This window comes from Oryctolagus cuniculus, chromosome 9, assembly GCF_964237555.1.
Source record: "Oryctolagus cuniculus chromosome 9, mOryCun1.1, whole genome shotgun sequence".
NCBI classification, from domain to species: domain Eukaryota; kingdom Metazoa; phylum Chordata; class Mammalia; order Lagomorpha; family Leporidae; genus Oryctolagus; species Oryctolagus cuniculus.
Window position 1 is genome coordinate 84,530,037 of NC_091440.1, and position 18,917 is coordinate 84,548,953.

The following is an 18,917-nucleotide window of genomic DNA, read 5'->3' on the forward strand; positions in this document are numbered from 1 at the left end:
CTGTTCTCCTGCTAATGTGCAGCCGGGGAGGCAGCAAGTGGTGGCTGGAGTGGTTGAGTCCCTGTTGGCCACACAAAAGACCTGAATTGAGTACCCAGCTGCCAGTTATTTTGGGAGTGATTGAACGCAGATGAGAATGCACTCTCTCTCTCTCTCTCTCTCTCTGTGTGTCTCTCAAGTTTAATTAGTTAACAACAGCAACAAAAAGACCAGTGTGTTTAGATTATTTCTGTATTTACATAAAGAAAGAGGCCTGGTGTCCTTTATTATCTCAGTATTAATTTTTTTTTTTGACAGGGAGAGTTAGACAGTGAGAGAGAGAGAGACAGAGAGAAAGGTCTGTCTTCCTTCTCCGTTGGTTTACCCCCTAAGTGACCACTATGGCCAGTACGCTGTGCCGATCCGAAGCCAGGAGCCAGGTGCTTCCTCCTGGTCTCCCATGGGGTGCAGGGCCCAAGCACTTGGGCCATCCTCCACTGCCTTCCTGGGCCACAGCAGAGAGCTGGACAGGAAGAGGAGCCACCGGGGGACTAGAACCCGGCACCCCAACTGGGACTAGAACCCGGGCTGCCGGTGCCTCAGGTGGAGGATTAGCCAAGTGAGCCGTGGCGCCGGCAAGTGAACCTTTCTTACTTAAGAAGGGGACAGTTGTCTTTATCAAATTCAGGCTTTCAACCCAGGACGGGGAGGTTAGACATTTCAGAGATTTTTGGCCAAGAGACAGGATGTGAAGCCCCTGGCTGATGCCCTGAGCTCTCACTGGGACTGTGAACCACCAGAATCGCTTAATTCTTCTGATGCCGACCTCCAGCCTCCAGCCTGTGCCAGGACAAATCCCTTCACTGATTGGCCGATCTTCCATTTCTTTGAAAGCAGTGTGCATTTCTTGGGCTCTCTTGGATGTTTTCATGTGGTACTTCAGCCTGGTTCTGAAGACCCCTCAGACCCCGGCCTCTTTGTCATGCCTTTATGATTTTTTCCAGCCTCTTAACTTGATTGCCTGAGTTGACCAAAGAATGCTGCATTTTTTTCCATATTTTCCCATTGGACAGGTTCAGGACTCTTGAAGTTATTTAAAAAGCATCCAGTTGGATGTTTTTGACTCTTGGTCATGGAGGAAAGAAAAATCTTCTTGTTTCTATTAATCCTCAGGTTCATGGCAGAGACCCCTATAACAAAGTACAGATTAGCAAGAGAAAAGCAAACACATTTCTTTAAATTGTATGTGACGGGGCCGGCACTGTGGCTCACTTGGTTAATCCTCTGCCTGCGGTGCCAGCATCCCATATGGGCACCAGGTTCCAGTCCCGGTTGCTCCTCTTCCAGTCCAGCTCTCTGCTGTGGCCCGGGAAGGCAGTGGAGGATGGCCCAAGTGCTTGGGTGCCTGCACCCGCATGGGAGACCAGGAAGAAGCACCTGGCTCCTGGCTTCGGATCGGCACAGCGCTGGCCATAGTGGCCATTCGGGAGGTGAACCAACGGAAGGAGGACCTTTCTCTCTGTCTCTCTCTCACTGTCTAACTCTATCTGTCAAAAAAAAAATTGTATGTGATATGAGAGACTTCAGAGATGAAGCTCCTCCCCAGATCAGATGGGCTGGTGCATTTTTTATGCTGGATTTAAGTGGGAAGTGGTTAGTCATGGAGCAGTGTGACTGGACAAATAAGGAGGATCTAAAGGCTATAAAGTGGGGGGAGCTGAGTGAAGCCCACATGTCTGGACTCTTCTCTGTGACCCTGGCTCATGCTTCTTCCCCAGGACAGGCAGGCCCCTCTCCCACGAGGGTCTCACGTCCTGCTGCAGGCGGGGAGGATGGAAGCAGAGCAGAGAGTGACCGTCCTGGGTTTCGGATCCGCTGCAGGGGAGGAGAGTGGGGAAGTGAGAGTGGCCTCCCCGTCCCTTCAGTTTTCTCAAATGCCAAGGGGCCATATTTTGGGTGTAGCGTGTCCTGAACCTCCTCATTCAGAACAAGAAAATCATACTAATGGTCCAGAGGAAAACTCTGTTACTCTTGGGGGATTCTTCCTATCTTTCAAAAATTACTAGAATTTGCATAGCTAATGCACACATGTGCTTGAACATTCAAAATCACAGAAGAGCAAAACGCAAAAAGCGAATCTCCCTCCCTCCTCTGTGTCTAGTCTGCCAGGGCTCCTTCCTGGAGGCAAACAAGGTTACTGTAATGTGCACTTCCTTCTAGCGCGATTCTGTGCATTTGCAAGGACGCAGATGTGCACATACACTTAGCATCGTGTGCACGTGACAGCATGCCATACATTCTGCTCTGCACCTGCTTGGTTGGTTGCTTGCTGCCTGACCATATATGTTGGTTGTGGACCCATAGCCATGCACAGAGCTGCCTCATTCTTAATGCCTGCGAGTTGGGCAGCCAGAACTAAAGTGACTCCATTTGCCACTTAGCAAAAGCTAACTGCTGCCTCTTGACTTACCAGACTTCTGCTTCCAAGATAAAGGCTTGCTTAAGAAGTCCAGGGACTGACCTCAGGGAAGTCGGCTAGAACTGCAGGACCTTGGCTGTGGGAAGAATATACGAGCACCAGCTGTGAATAGCACAAGCCCAGAGTGGAAAGGACCACCATCTGGCCAATTTCAGGATGATTATCAGAACTGATGGAAGGAACTGGCCCACAGCCAACCAAGCCTGTTTTCTCCATAAACACCTCCCTACTCCCTTCTCCCTCTTAAAAAAAATCCTGTGAGCTTGAGCATCTGGGCAGGTGTTTGTGCTGAAAGCCTGCGCCCCCTTCAAGCGGCTGACTTCTAGATGAGCCCGACCTCCCTGCATCAACGCTTGGCTCTGGAGGACTGGTTTTCAAGCAGCAACTGGCCTGACCTTTGTTCTTACCGGTAACATTTGCCGTTCCTCCTTCCAAACCATTCTGTCTCTGGTCCACTGGGTGAATGCAGTTTGCAGCTTCGCTCTGTGCTGGTTTGCCAGGTATCTGCTTGTGGTCAGTTAGCTGGAAGCATGAGTGTATTGGGTGGAGCTGCTGGGAACATTGTTGTTTTCCAGGTAAAATGGGACAGGTTTTCTATCCTTCCTTCCCTCCCTCCCTCCCTCTCCCCCCCCACCTTCCTTCCCTCCCTTCCTGGAATACATCGAGGGTGCCTAAGTGTAGCAGCCAGGTTGTGATCATGAGGACGGCAGGAGTAGAAGGGGACTGGGCAGTAGCATCCTCTCTTCTCTGGACTTCGTGCCTCTGGATTTTGCATTGCCTGGAGAAAGCGACTCCTTATCAGCGAAGGCCAGAATAGTCATATTTCTGTAACATGCAGCAGAATCAATCCTAAATAATGTAATGCTGTTTTCATTGTCTGGAGGTGCCATTATTTATTTAACTAGTCTTCTGTAGATGAAAGATGGCACGATTAAAAAGAAAACCTCATACTATGCTGTTTCCCATGTATGAGAATATTATCTATAGGATAAATTCCTATAACTAGAATTACTGGGTCAAATGGTAGATGTATTTTAAAATTTGGCTGGTGTTGCTGAATTTCTCCCCATAGAACTTGCACTAACTCTTGGAGAATTCTTAATGTGCTAGGGAACAGCCATCCATATTAAGGCTTCAGGACATACTCAGATATGATCAAAAGCCTAACGCTATTTTAGAATCCCTCCTGGCAAAGTAATTTACTTTTTTCCTTTGGATGGAGAAAGGTTTCAATAGACTCTGCCGACACGTGCATGATACTGTGTGATCCACTTACTAATTGAGAGGGATTAGCAAAGAGGCACTGCTGGTCACGAGCTGAGAAGCCCTGTCCCAGAACTGACCTCAGGGCTGCGGCTCAGACACAGATGTTAAATCCTTTTAGCAAAGACCCTCATCCCTCCTTTTCCAGATGTGACAGGCTACGGATGCAATTAGACAAACCTATTTTGGGCACCTCTTGGATGTCAGATATACCAAGCTTAGCGCTGGAAAGCGATGGGTTCTCTAGTGGGTTGCAATACATCCCTAGGCATGTTGTGTTCAGATCTCAACCTCTGATGCCCGTGACTGGGACCTTATTTGGAAATAGAGTCTTTGTAGGTGAGGTTGCACTGGACTGATGCTTAAATCTGTGAGCCAAGTCTTCCTAAGGGCAAGGAGAGGGAGATTTAGACGCAGAGACATGCAAAGGGAAATGGCTGTGTGAAGATGAGGTGGGGCTTGGTTATGCTGCCACAGACTAGCCAAGGACTGCTAGGAAGAGACAATGACAAAGAGCACGGCATTGCCAACACCTTGATCTTGGACTTCTAGCTTCCACAATGGTGAGAGCACAAATTTCTGTTGTGGTAAGTCTCCTAGCTTGTGGTACTTGGTGATGGCGGCACTCAAACAAAATCCCAGAGCTGAAATAGAATCCCCTCCTAGGAAACAGAGAGATCACTCTTCCAGTGACAGCAGTGATGTTCCCGGTCTGTGGGTCTATCAGCCACCAAATTCTGTAGCTCACTCTCTGTGTCCACGTCTGCCTTCCTACTCCAGACTGGGTTTCCTTGGGGAGAATAACTATCTTCTCTTTGTTTTTTCAAATCTCCAGGGTCATGGAAAGCGACTATCTATTCTATCAATCATCTGTCTTGAACAGTTCAAGATTGAAATCACCAGCACCACACAGTGACCACTCACAGACTTGCTGGCATTGGGGCTTCTGGCTCCTCCCCTTCTTCTCTCTGCCAATGACATTGCCATTCATGCTGTGGCCCAGTGCACTCCCAGTTAGCGCTTCCTCCTCCCTCCCACCTGCAGTGAGTCAGCTCCAACAGAACATCCGTGGTTTGTCTCTGTGGCCTATTCTTGCTCTAAATGCCGGCCAGTGCACTCCATGCATCCTCCTGTGGACCCCAGTGTTTAGCTCCATGCTGATAATCTCCTGGTCCTCACCATGGACTCAGATACCTGAGCTCCAGACTCAGCTCTCTCATCACTCCCCCATGTCTCTGCTTGATAATGCGGGAGGTGATGGGCTCAGCCTGTCCCAGCCCGCCCTTCCCCTCCTGGTTTTCCCCTCATTGATTGACTCCGTTCTCTTCCCCACTTGCTCCTGCAGATGCTGGGAGTTGTCTTTTGTTTCTCTCTCTTACCTGCCACATCTCGCTCAGGACCAAGCCATGGCCGGTCAACCTCCTTCATAACCTCAGAGTCCACGGCCTTCGCTTCAGCCCTACCACCTAGTTCAGCTCCCGTGTGTTCCCATGGACTGGGATTTTTGCCTCCCATCTTGCTCCTCTGCCGCCCTTTCTCCAAGCTATACTGAGAGCGACTGAACATGAAAGATCACACCTCTCTCTGATCGTGTGACTGCCCTGTGTAAAACTGTGGTAGCCCCAAGTCTTAAGGCTGAACTCCCCTCTTTTTTTTTTTTTTGACAGGCAGAGTTAGACAGTGAGAGAGAGAGACAAAGAGAAAAGTCTTCCTTCTGTTGGTTCACCCCTCAAATGGCTGCTACGGCCAGCACTGCCATGCTGCACCGATCCGAAGCCAGGAGCCAGGTGCTTCTCCTGGTCTCCCATGGGGTGCAGGGCCCAAGCACTTAGGCCATCCTCCACTGTCTTCCCGGGCCACAGCAGAGAGCTGGCCTGGAAGAAGGGCAACCGGGACAGAATCCGGCGCCCCAACTGGGACTAGGACCCGGAGTACGGGCGCCGCAGCGGAGGATTAGCCTAGTGAGCCGTGGTGCCAGCCGGCTGAACTCCTTTCCATGGGTTACAAAGTCCTTGGCGACCCAGCACCTGATGCTAGCATGACCTGAGTGCACCCCTTCAATCACATTACACCTGCTTGCCTTCTCTCCCTTCCCTACTGCTGGACACATTGTTCCTTCTGCCTGGAATATTTCTCCCTCCTTTCTTAATCCAGTTGCCCTCAATGCAGTCTTCTAATCTCAGTCCCTAATTCTCATTTCTTGGCGAGGCTTTTCCTAGCCCCCCACCCCTCTCATTCTCCTGCTGTGCCATCCCAGTGCACTGTGCCCGTGTTCTTTCTTGCACTGGCAATGATCAGTGTTGCTGTCTATATTCTCCCCTAGATGGCCGCAGTTTGTAAGGATAGGGATTGCTGTGTCTTTGGAGCCTAACCCAGTCCCCTCACATAGGAAAGGCTCAATAAAATATTTGTTGAATGAATTAAATCTCCAAGGCACATAGTAAACGCTCCAATGGATTGAACGAATAAATGTAAGTGAACTTTTGTTTATTGCGCTTGCAATTACTTCAAGCCTGTTGCACTCAACTAGATTTTTGCAATGGCACTTCTCGAATCTCTCCGTTTCAACCTGTGCTGCAGAACACATCAGATGAACTGTCTGTCACAAAGTTGTCACCTATATTAGGTAACCCTCAACCAAAAAAAAAAAAAAAATCATCACAGCACCTAAATAAACACAGCAAAATCCAAACTCGACAGCTGTGCCACACCCTATAAAAGCTTTAGCATAGATTCTTTAGATATGGTGCAGTAGAGTCTGTGCTTACGGCCTCTGAGGAATAACCCGGTGTCTAATCAGCATTGTGTGTTTGGAGAAATGTCTCCCTTAGCCCAAGCACATTATTTACATATGAATGTTTGGAAACACAGCCTATTATTGAACTGAGGATTGAACTTGGTTGTTCCTAAAACCCACCAGTGGAATGTTTCCAGGCAGTCAGCAGACACGGGCATGGGTTGTGCTCAGGAGGGTTTAAAGGAGAAGAAAATCTCTCTGGCATATATTTGGATGGTTACTTTGCAACTTGCTTTCCAACCATAAACAAAATGATTACTTGTATGTCTGATAATTGCTTTTCAAAAAATTAGAATGCCCCAGGGTGGGTATTTGGCCTAATGGTTAAGACGCTGGTTAAGATGACTACACCCATTTCAGAGGGCCTGGGTCCAATACTCACCTCTGGTTCCTGACTCCAAGTTCCTGCTGGCACAAGCCCTGGGAGACAGCAGTAAAGGCTCAAATGATTGGCTTCCTGCCGCCCATACAGGAGACACGGGTTGACTTCCTGCTCTTGGATTTGGCTCTGACCTAACAATGGTTGCTGTGGGCCTGTGGGGAGTGAATCAAAGGATGGCAGCTCTCTCCCTCTCTCTGTGCAATCTGCCTCACACATAAATCATTTATAGTTAAAGAAGCCATTGACCTTGGGCTCAGGAACACTTGATTTGTAAGACGCTGACCCTGCAGCCTTTGTGACGTCACCTTGCGGATTGCAGTTGGTCCATGTGGGAGGGGGCTGGCCGGTGAGTTCTTGTTGACTCCGGGTACAATCGTCGCTCAGAAGCATCTGGCAGCCCCGGTAGGAACCATTTCTGGACACCTCCTCTGTCAGGCCGCCACTCCCAGTTGGGAGTAGGCAGGTGAGGTCTGGGAAGCCGTAAAGCTGGAGAGTCCACCTTTGGCAGGGCAGCCTGCCCTCGCAGTTATTCCCTGATGTTTTGAAGCACCTGCCGCCTATGCTGTCATGAGCCCCTTTCTCCACCAAACGAGGAAGGCATCTGGCTTTCCTGACCTCTTTTATGTCGGAGACCCAGGTGGGTGTGCTGGAAAGCGAGCCCCCTGACACCGGCCCAAGCTGGATTTTCATCTCAGACCCATGGGAACGTTTAGGCAGTTCATTTAACCTCCCTCACCTCGGTTTCCTAATCTGTACAGGACAGAGAATATTAGTTGTTAAAGCTATTTTGAGAATTAAATGCAATGATTTGGGAAAGCATTTTCCTGGGCTACAATGAGTGTTTGCTAAGCACCGGCTGTTGGTATACATGCCCTTTCATGTTGTTGAGTGGCACTGTGATTGGATTTTAAGCTGGATAGCTGGTGCTGTAGTGAGCGGGCTCTATCATTGCCAGCCTGCTAGTAAGATGTAGGTGGTTATGAGAGCAGCAAATTAGGGGAGGCTTCCTGGCTCTTGGGTTGGTCAAGGGTGGTATGTTCTGTTACTGTAGGCCTATTCCTGGGAGGTGCTGGGACCTGAGACACAGACACCTTTGCAGGTGCATTGGAACATGGAGCCGCGCCCACCCCGTGCTATGAAGGGTCTTCCTGACTCAGTACGTGTCAAAAGCTACCTTCTCCATCTCTCCCCCAATTCCACTTTCCCCACAGCCTCGAATGGCAGGTGTTTGAAATTCAGAATTCTTCTCTGAACTGTGCCTTGTGCCACCAACCGCTGAGCCAACCGTCTCCAACCTCAGTTGTGTTAGTGGAGTAAGTAACCCACCCATGCAAATCCACAGCCATGTGGTCGGCATTCCTGGGACTTCAGACCAGGAGATAAATAGGGAAGGTGCCCGAGGCCCACAGGGACCCGTGGGACCCTGGCATTGCAGGCATCACACCAAAGGCAAGGATGTAAGCATGGCGACCCAATTAATTCTGCCATGTGGAGACCTCTCAAGGTTGCTTGTGAATCGTTCCCGCCCACAGCGTCATGAAGGCATCAAGAACACCCTGGTGGCCCCCTCCCAGTCCCCGACTTGGGGCAGACTCCACATCAGCGTCGGAAGCCACACTTAGTTTCTGTCGACCTGGCAGAGGTCACGTGCAGAGAGCATACTCTTCCCCCTGCATCTTCATTCCGGATCCTCATGCCAAATCGGCAGGCGCCTCTTATTACTCCCGGTTTATGGAAGAAGAAATGGATGCTTCGAGAGCCTAAGAGGTCACTGAGAGGGAGAGTTAACGTCGGCCCAGCCCACGGCGCGGCACGGATTGTAATCACCGATCACTCTACTTCCTGATCCAGCTGATTACTGCTAATTTTGCCTGGGGACAGAAGTCTTTGGACATCAAATGGCTTTCCGAGCTGCCCGCTCCTGTGGCTTCTCTGTGCTCCCTCCCTGGGTGACTCGCTTTGGCTACCAAGTGTCACTCTTGATCCCCTGGTCAGGGTTGGCGCTTGCCCTTGTCATTGGGTCCGATCGTCCAGATGAACGTTCAGAGGCGGCCGAGCCCTGTCTTTGGAGCCTCTTGCTCCAATGCTTCCTGCACAGCCTTAGCAGTGATACTGCTGGTGTCTGTCCCCAGATGCGGCCTTCCCCTGGCCTCCCCTCTAGGCTCCTGGTCAGCCTAGATTATCCTCACTCTCTCCATCACTCCAGAGACCCCTGACGAAGACATCCCCCATCCCTGCCAGCAATAACTTTTTCCCAGCCCAGGCCCTTGGAGATGTGCTACGGTATGCTCTCCACTCCCAGCAGACAGGGTCACAGCCATTGGTCCATAGAGTCAGCCTGTGTCTCTGTCTTCCGCTTAATTATGACAATGCACATGACAGTACAGAAAATGAGCACCTCCATGTCCGATTACAAATGTAGAAGAAAAATGAAACCCTCACAGCAGGCCAATCACCTCCTTGTTAGAACATTCATCATATTTATAAATTGCATTTCTGTACAATTATGTAGTGCAATGAAAAATCTGCCCTTGAGCAAAATAGCATGTTGGTCTTGTTAGATGATTTTCAAGCTTGTTTCTTTACAACCCTGAACTTGACCTTCTATCACTTCCCTCCTCCTGGACAGAGATTGAGCCAGCCACAGCTAAACTACTGGGTGATGCTGGTCTGACCTATCACCTCTTGGCTTTGCTCAGGAACTCCCCAGAATGAATTCATGACCCTGAGCGTGAGTCAGAGGGAGGCGGCTTTCTCCACCTTCTTAACAGTGAGGAAGAAGTTGCAGAGGTGAAAACAGAGTAGGAAGGACAGCCCACCCAAGAAAAAGAGGAGGGGATGTATTTTCCAGGTGATCCCGGTCCCCGGTTCTGCTATTGCGGGAGAAACCTTTCGTGAGTCTGTATTGCAATTGCTGTTGACCAGCCAGGCTTGAATTACTTCCTTTCATTTGTTGGCGTAGAGGTTCTCCTTAAGAGATAGCAAAAGCAATCCAGTTCATGTTATTCTTGGATGAAGAAGCAGCCTATGGAGACAGTGACCATTTAGCACAGATAGAACCTGCCAATCACTGGCTCACTACTGAAGAGCAGGAACAAAGCTGGCCAGGCCCACCCTCTGTCAAGGGCAGGCTGACGGTGAGGAGGCCCCGGAAGGGGAAGCGGCTTCCCTGGAGATGTGGTGTCCTGGCAGTATGTTCGGTTCAGGTTAGCAGCCTGCCCTCTCTAGTTCACGTAGTCCCTGGAAGCTTCAGTGCTTCAGTGGCAAGACTACTTAGAGTAGGTACAACCTATGGTCCTTGGGGATCTCCCCCAAGCTGTCCAGAGCTGCACAAATGTTCCAGTCTTCTACTGGAAGCAACATGGGCCTCTGTTGGGGATGTGAGCCCAGAACAGGGGCCAGCGCTGCACTCAGAAGTTGCAGGAGGTCCTTACTAGGAATCACCTGATGGGGCTCAAGGACTGAGTGTCGGAGGCAGATTCCATCCTTCAGCTAGTACTCACCGAGCTCCCAAGATGTGTGGGGAAGCATGAGAAAACAGAGCGCTGAGGGCACTCCTCATGTGGATCTTGTATTTCAACAGGGCAGATAGATAACAAGCAAATTATATAAGGATAATGCAGGTATTGCCCTCTGATGGTGATACGTTCCCAAAAACTGGACAGTTTGTGCAAAATGCAACCCAAAAGTCCATTTCCCACTATGTTACATGGGAACATGATGGTGTGTTATAAGCCCACAAAATCCTACAGCCAACTTCCTAACACGTAACCCAAACATAGATAATACTTCTGGAATACAGATATTCCCCAACTAATGATGGAATCACATCCCAGTAAACACATTGTAAATTGAAAATGTTATAATTTTTAAAAATATTTATTTATTTACTTATTTGAAAGGCAAAATTGCAGAGAGAGAGAGAGAGAGAGAGAGAGAGAGAGGTCTTCCATCCGCTGGTTCACTCCCCAGATGGCTGCAACAGCCGGAGTTGTACCAACCCAAAGCCAGGAGACAGGAGCTTCTTCCAGGTCTCCTACATGGGTGCAAGGACCCAAGGACTTGGGCTATCCTCTACTGCTTTCCCAGGCCAGGGCAGAGAGCTAGATCAGAAGTGGAGCAGCTGGGACTTGAACCGTGCCCACATGGGATGCTGGCACTGCAGGCAGCAGCTTTACCTGCTATGCCACAGCGCTGGCCCTGAAAATATTATAATTTAAATTGCAGTTAATATGCCTAACCTATTGGCTCTCCTAGGTTGGCCACAGCACACTGTAGTTGGTTGAAATTGCCAGCATAGTGAGAAAGGGTTGCGCTGCATAATAATAGCCCAGGAAAATACAAATTCCAGAAGTGCAGCTTCCGAATGCTTACTGCTTTCAATTCTCAAAAACTCGAAAAATTGTAAGCTGAAGCATCATAGACTGGGGACTGTTTGGATATAACTATGACTGCTTAAGTCATTAGTTGTCTTGGTCATTAATCCCTTAATAACATTATTAACACACAGTCCCTCTGTGAAGTAACATATCCAGTTTACATGCCGTGTCATACATCTTACCATTAAAGTGACTCCCAGCAAAGAAATCAGCCACATAGCAATCACTTAAACATTTTTAGGTAAACCTACAGATAAAATGTGCGGTAGACTTACTCTTAGGGTAAAAAACAGAAAGTGACTTCCTGAAATGAACTGTCACTCAGCACAGAAGATTGAGAGTGCAGGGGTGGGAAAACACCACGGTGGGGGACAGACGCTCCCCGACACGTGGCACACTTCTCCCAGTGTCTACACTGGCCTCTGACGGCTGACATCCCGTGGCTGTATTTGGAGAGTAACGCGAGATTCTGCTGCACACTGCTTTATTACAGATGTCGCATTGAGCTCAAGGGACACAGTGTTTTTTCCTATGTTAACGTCAACTGAAGACAATATTGCTTTGAGAGATGGGCAGGTTCTTTGGCATGTGAGTACTGAAAACCAGAGGGATCCTATGGTTAGAATATTAGCTTCCAGAGCATGTCTTGAGGTAGAGAGGGTGAGACACGCCAAAGTGAGAAAGCAGCAAGGAAGGGGGTGGTAAGCGGCAATTTAAAACCGTGTGGTCAGCAGTGGTCAGCAGGAGGTATTAGAATTAAAAGTCCGAAAGGCCTGCAAGCTACGTGGACTTGGGGACAGGGAGTATCCCAGGCAGAGGGAAGTGCACACGGGAAGTCCTTGTGGTAGAGAGCATTCTAGACTGTTCCCAGGGAACCAGGGACCCCCTGTGAGCACAGAGGAACAGCCTAGTAGAGACCTAGGGAGAACAGGAGGAGAAGGGTCCCTGACAGATGGGAAGCCAGTGGTGGCTTTGCACTGTTACCAATCAGTAAGGGTAGGGCAGGGTCACCATGTCTGGGGCCCCACCCGATCTCCTTGTGGCTACCGTGTCTTTCTTGCTGAGCCAGTGCCCGCAGCAGGAAGGACCCGCCCGGTGGAGGGCATGGGCCCAGCTGCGGAAGAGGTGAAGAATCCCGTGGCGTGCGACTCTGCTGTGACCTCCTTGGGGAAACTGCAGAACAACCCAGAGGAGTGCGGGCTGGAGCCCTTCCCCCGTGGTTTTCCGGTAGGGAGGGCTCTGTTGCCTTCTCAGAGCAGCCGGGGGGATGCAGTGGGGTAGGGTGGGGGGCCGTGGGCGTGGGCTGAAAGTCATCTCCTCCTTCATTTCCACCCAAAATCGCCAACTTGGCTCACTTCCCAACACGGTACTGATGCCCTTTGTCTGACGCAGGGGATGAGAACTGCCACGTGCAGACTTGCAATGCAGGGCTAGGCATCGGAGCAGGTGTCACTCACAGGCACCTACCACACTTGGTGCTTTATATATGAGCTGGGGAGATGGTTATGTCACCCCCATCTGACAGCTGAGGACACTGTGGCTCGAGAGCTGAGTAACTCACCCAGGATCAGGAAGCCAGGAAGGTTACTGAGCGGGATTCAAAGCCGCACGTGGGTAGCATCTAGCTTGAACATCGTGGCTGATGCATGGGATTAGACAGAGCCAGGATCCCCGGGGAAGGTGGACACAGGGTGGGAGTGGAACAGGTGCTGCATTCTTGGGAGAACAGTGTGAGATCACCTGACTTCCCCATTGTGTGGTCCTGTGGTCCCAGCCTCTTTAATTACGTATCCATCACCTTGAGTTGGGCAATCGTTGAAATTAATGATGCAGAGTCTCAGATCCTGCCGCCAAGGCTCACGTTTCAGCAAAACATCCCTTACTTGGGAGTTAGTGCTGAAGAAAAGCCATTTTACAAGATACCTGGTTCCATAACCAGGTTTGAAAAATGGGAGAGTGGGTCTTTCTTCTTTTCGCCTTGGCACAGTGGCAGGACGATTCCAAACAAACTTGGAGTATAAAACCGCAGCTGGGTTTTCTCAGAAAGCTCAAGTCTGCGAAAGGCTTTCCTTCTTACCAGTCCTGGGGGCTGCGGCTATGAAATTTTGCTAAATGGGATGCACCTACCAAGCACATTTTATTAGCGCTCCTATCCGACGGTGCTTTCAATTTTTAAAATAGTTGCTTTAAAAAGCCTCCGGGGGCACGCACAGCAATCCCAGTTAATCCCATAATAATAAAAACCAGCTGCGCAAGTGCTGCTGTAACAATAATGACCCCACGCAGGCTTGAACACGGATTGTAGGGAGAGTTTGCTGCCAAGGGGCGTTAGGGATTCACCTGGTCCCTCTCCCCTGCCTTATTAGGCAAAGCGAGGCTTTGTCTGCTTGTGGGGCTTTGCTGAGCTTGCCTGGGGGCAGAGATGGCTGGAGTAACCTCTCCCTGGCCTGGCTTTCTTCCTAAGCAATCTGGCAATGTCTTTGGTGCCTATCCTGGTGGGAACTACCTTTTCCCTTCAGGGCTGAGCGAGTGAAAATTCAACAGGGTTCATTCAACAAACATTCACTACCAGGTCGCCATCTGCAAAGCCCCAGGGAGTTTCGGGGAGGAAAGGAGGAAGGATGGGCTGTTGACCCTACACTCGAAGAACCGTCATCCAACTGGAGGCAAGGGAATGTCCCTGGGAAACTAAGAGGTAGGTAGTATGCCAGGTGTTTTGGCCAAACAGGGAGGGGGTTGGGAGAAGAAATCCTATAGGATTGCCCTGGGGATGGGTAGAGACTTCCAGAAGAGGTGACAATCCGGAAGGCTTTTTGCACGTGAATGGGAGTCCAGTGGCTAGAGCAGTGAAGGGCTTGGGGTGTGGGAACAGCACGAGCACAGGATGTGTGTGTGGGTTAGGGTTTGTTTAGGCTCCCCCTGGTAGCATTCATGGAGCCAGGAGAGATGTGGAAGAAAGATGCGGCGGGAAGAGTAGAGCCACGGGGCCCACGCGAGGGCAGCTGTGAAGCCACCTGCAGGGACTGATCTCCGCCCTGCAGATGGTCACCAGGACTGGAAGGGAGAGAGGGAGCTCAGCTTTAGGATCGTAAATCCAATGGTGCTAAGAAATGAAAGAGAAATTGTTGGAAGTGAATCTTTGATTTTGTGCACCAATCTAGAGGATTCTTGCCTCCGCAACACAACTCAGACAGAAAACTTCCCCCGAGCAGCTTGTTAAGGCAGCCTTAGCTCCCTCCTCACTTACAGCCCAAACACCATAAGGTTGTGTTTGGCCTTCAGCTGTCTGGGAAGCAAGAGGTTCACTGGGGTTTTCCAAGGAGGTTCCCTTTGCAAGTGGCCATGTAATGCTATTGAAAACAGAAATTGCCGCCTGGGCCCAGAGCTTGTGAAATGCCTCTGTGTGGCTTGGCCTTGCCTTCCAGTTTCCAGTTTAACATCCACTGACTTGACGAGAGGCTCAGAAGTAATGAGAAAGGATCAGTCCCTGACCATACATGCATAGGCAGGCATGTATGGTCACACACACACACACACACAGAGACACGCACCACGCAGATAACAGAAATCAATGTCAAATCCACTTTCCAGAGGCATGTCCCAGCATAGGTATATACACTGAGCCCACAAATATGTGAACAATAGCCAGAATACGTGACCACACTGATCCACAATGTGAGCTATGACAAGAATGTATTTTTAGAAGCATCCTTTCCTTTAAAAGTAGGATTTTATAAAGGTAGCAGGAGAACAAAGAAGAAATTATGAAGGAAAGAAATTGATTATGGAACAGATTCTAGAAAGTCAAAAGACCAAGAATTCTCTGGCGTTCCTGGGGGTCCAGGCAGGTGGGTTTGATATGGAGGCCAAGCAGTCGCTGGGGACACGGATGGAGAGACAGATGGCTTCTGATGGGCAGGAAGTGAGGGGGAACATAGGCAGAAGACCCAGCCATTGAGTGTCCCAAGGATGGAAGTCATTATGGGGACACGGAGCTTCCCAGAGCTCCCTACGAGCCAGGGTTGCCCTATTTAGCAAAAAAAGAAAAAAGACAAAAACAACAACAATAACAAAACTCAGAGAGCCCAGTTCAGTTTGAATTTAGGGGAACAAAATTTTGATATGAGTATATAATAGTTAGGAAATATACTAAAAAAATTTGTTTATCCAAAATTCAACTTTAGCTAGCATTCAGGATTTTGGTCTTGCAGCCACACAGAGAGGGTTGCTACACATCTGGATGAGACTTTGCATATGAGGTTTCGCTCAGAGCAAGAGTATCTGGAGCCGGAACTCAAGGCCAGCTTCTGAGTGGCACCGTGAATTGTCAGGGGCACCAAGACTGGTGCAGCGGGGTCAGGGATGGGCACGCGGCTGGCCAGTGCTGCCTGTGGCATAGCACAAAGTAGACTAAGTCTCTGGGGTGTCATGGGGGAGTCTGTAAGGCTGCACATCATGAATACTCCTCTATTATTTCCACCAGCAATGATTTCTGTCTCATTGATTTTCTTACAAATTGAGTCCTATTTGCAAGGCCATTGGAGCCCATTTCATTTCTTTTGACTTGATTTGATTTTTCACCCTGCCTTGTACTCTACTTCCGTGGTCATTATGCACAAACAATATTCTGTCTTCATTAGCTGAATATATTGCATCTCAACTCACTCTGGGCATTTGCCCTGCGTGGTTGGCATTAAAGACTGGAAATTGCTTCTCCCCACGATGGTGCAGGGCCAGACGCACAAGGCTTGGGTGAACATGGAAACAAAGACAAAATGAGTCTCTCGATCCATCTCCCACTGGTTTGCCTTCTCATTAACTCATTCAACAAACACCTATCGAGGGTCTACCACGTTGGTCGCTCGCCAGAAGCTCAGAGAAGGTAGAACAGAAGCAAGCATACTCCTTGCCCTCAACGTTCTTTTCCAACAAGTGATCCATGTGGGGTTCAGGGAGTGTCAGTTTGGGGGTGCAGAGCTGCAGCAGGGCAAGGACACAGCCAGCAGAGGCTCGGGAGGGAGAGAAGGGTGGGCCGCCCTGGAATGACAAAGCAGCAAACTCTGCAGAGAGAAAGCAGGTGTGTCTGAGGGCCTGAAGGAGCTTCAGGGGGCCCAGGGAGGATGGAGAGATGAGGCTGGGCAGGAAGGCGCGGCTGCTCTCCATGGACTTCGCTGTTATAAGGGTGTAACTGAGCTCAGGGTCCGTTCTCCAACCTCGTGTGCTAAGATTAGCATACTAGGCCTAGGCTGGAGAGAGGCTGGTGAAAAAAATGACACTTTGTTTAAAAGTCAGAATGAGGATGAGAGAGAGAGAGAGAGAGAGAGAGAGAGAGAGAGGGAGGGAGGGAGAGAATCTCATCTCTTGGTTCACTCTAAATGTCCATAACATCCAGGGCTGCACCAGACCAAAGCCAGGGGCCAGGAGAACAATAATCCAGGTCTCCCGTGTGGGTGGCAGGGACCTGACTACTTGAGCCCACTAAGTGTGCACTACCAGGAGGCTGGAATCAGGAGGAGAGGCAGGATTCACACCCAGGTGCTTCAATATGGGATACGGGCACCCTAAGTAGCAGCTTAACCACCATGTCAAGTGCCTGCCCTTTCGTCTGGTTTTAGAAGTAGCAACAGATCAAACAAGCAATGTTCTGACTTCATAATGAGTCTGCAGTTCAAATAAAATAAAGTTCCTAAATGGATCCATTCTAACCCAATTTATTTCACTTTGGAACATTTGAAACTCAATGTGATTACAAAAAATCACCACAGGCCAAGGAAATTGTTTACAAATCTCTTTGCCTATCTAAGATTTCCACCCTTGTAGATACTCGAAGCAAAGAGAAATTCTTTAACACCGGATCTTCATAAATATTGGAGATAGTTTATGATGACATTACCCACAATAGAGCCCCTGTGAGCATTAGCTAAGTAAACTCATTAACAATATGTTTGTATTTTTCTTCAGTTGTTTAAGCTGCATGGAAATTACATATGCTCTCAAGAAAAGTCTCCGGAACTGGTTGAAAGCTATTTAAAAATATTCAAAGCAAAGCACACTTTTGAATGCTCAGGGGGCACAGACTTCATCTGGAGGAAAATCAAACATGAGAGAGAAGTACCTCCTTATTTTAGCCTTTGTTGTTGGAACTCCTATGTTTTTTGTGTATTCCACTTTCCCGCCTGGATGAGTAACGTACGTTGAGTCTTTGATAACCAAGGTTCTTGTGTTGGGCCACATTGTACATGATCGTGAACCCACAGCATTGTGGAATGTCACACTGAGAAGGAGCAAGAGAGAGAATCTTACCATCCCCTCTTTTATCAAAGAGGAAGCAGAATTCTGGAGAAGGAAAGAGCTGTGCACCAAATCCAGCTCCAGCCAGGCCCCGGGGCCCTTTCCAGACTGGCTCATTCCAATGCTCGTATTCCCCATCTGTGTAATCACACAGGACAGGGATGCCACACACGTGGCTGAGCACAGAACCCTGGAAAGTGAATTTTTACAGCAGTACCTGTTGTCTGTGTGTGCGTGCATTTAGCTGTTATCTTGCGTCGTAGAGCATGGCTCTTCAAACTACGGTGATAGGACAATTCTTTTTTGAAAAATGATTTCTTTCTTTCTTTCTTTCTTTCTTTCTTTCTTTCTTTCTTTCTTTCTTTCTTTCAAACCCAGAGTTACAGAGAGAAACAGAGACAGAGACACACACAGAGAGAAGTCTTCCATTTGCTGATTCATTCCCCAAATGTGAGTGCAAGGGCCCGAGTGCTTGGGCCATTTTCTGCTGCTTTCCCAGGTGCATTAGCAGGGAGCTGGGTTGAAAGTGGAGCAACCCAGGACTCGAACCAGGGCCCATATCTGTTATGCCACAATGCTGGCCAGGGAAGATTCTTTGTAATCATGTTTTTGTTGCTTATAGATTTTTTTTTAATTTTTAAGGATTTTATTCAGTGAGAAATGGGCAGAAAAGTTAGGGCTTTATTTAGGGGAGAAAGAGAGGTCTAGAAGCTAAGTTGGGTCCATACAAAGCAGAGAGCAGGCCAGGAACTACGGGGAGCAAACGTATGGTTAACAAGCAGCCACAAGTTGCTGGACACAGCAGCAAAGTGAAGGCAGAGAGCAGGCCAATAGGCCACATGTCCTGAAGATGTGGGGCAACAAGGGAGGGGCCCATTGTGTTTCAGGACTTTTATTCACTCCCAAAGGGGAGTGATTATGTAGTCTGATTGGCAGGTGGGTGTACAGGTAGGGGTGTGAGATCACACAGGGGTCGTGGTCTTCCAGCTCACAAACCTAATTGATTTTATCCTAACTGCCTGCCTACATCATTCCCCATGAGAAACTCCAGTCCCTTAACCTTAAGGATGTTGAAGGGCATAGAATCATCCTATCTTCTAGAGCTGCTTCCTGCTTATTAGGGGCATGGCTCAGGCCTTGCCTGTCCTGGGTCTGGAAGTCTCCACCTATCTCATCTAATGAATTTGCTTTAGGAGCTGGAGTAGTCTCTGTCACCACCAATGGCTGTGTTCCCTGCATGATCAGTTATTTCCGAAAGTTGTTGAGTTCTGAAACTTGCAAGTTTGTCAATTAGCATAAGCAAAACCAGAACAAAACCAATTGCCAGTGGTGTGCCCCTTAGGATGG

The 18,917-nt window shown here is 49.1% G+C and overlaps 2 long non-coding RNA genes across 4 annotated transcripts; one reads left to right on the forward strand and one right to left on the reverse strand.

Moving 5' to 3' along the window:
* Positions 1-213: 213 nt before the first annotated feature.
* Positions 214-3,048, reverse strand: LOC127487184 (uncharacterized). Of its 3 annotated transcripts, none has more exons than XR_007913730.2 (3): positions 2,854-3,048; positions 2,450-2,534; positions 214-1,169 (listed from the first exon to the last, which is right to left on the reverse strand). It is a non-coding gene; the product is annotated as an uncharacterized lncRNA (long non-coding RNA). The 3 variants fall into 3 exon arrangements; XR_007913731.2 differs by having other exon boundaries at positions 214-1,854; XR_007913728.2 differs by having other exon boundaries at positions 214-2,534.
* Positions 3,049-10,876: 7,828 nt separating this feature from the next.
* On the forward strand, positions 10,877-18,433 carry LOC127487182 (uncharacterized). Its single transcript, XR_011378659.1, has 4 exons — positions 10,877-11,867; positions 12,349-12,506; positions 13,852-13,974; positions 17,241-18,433. It is a non-coding gene; the product is annotated as an uncharacterized lncRNA (long non-coding RNA).
* Positions 18,434-18,917: the final 484 nt, after the last annotated feature.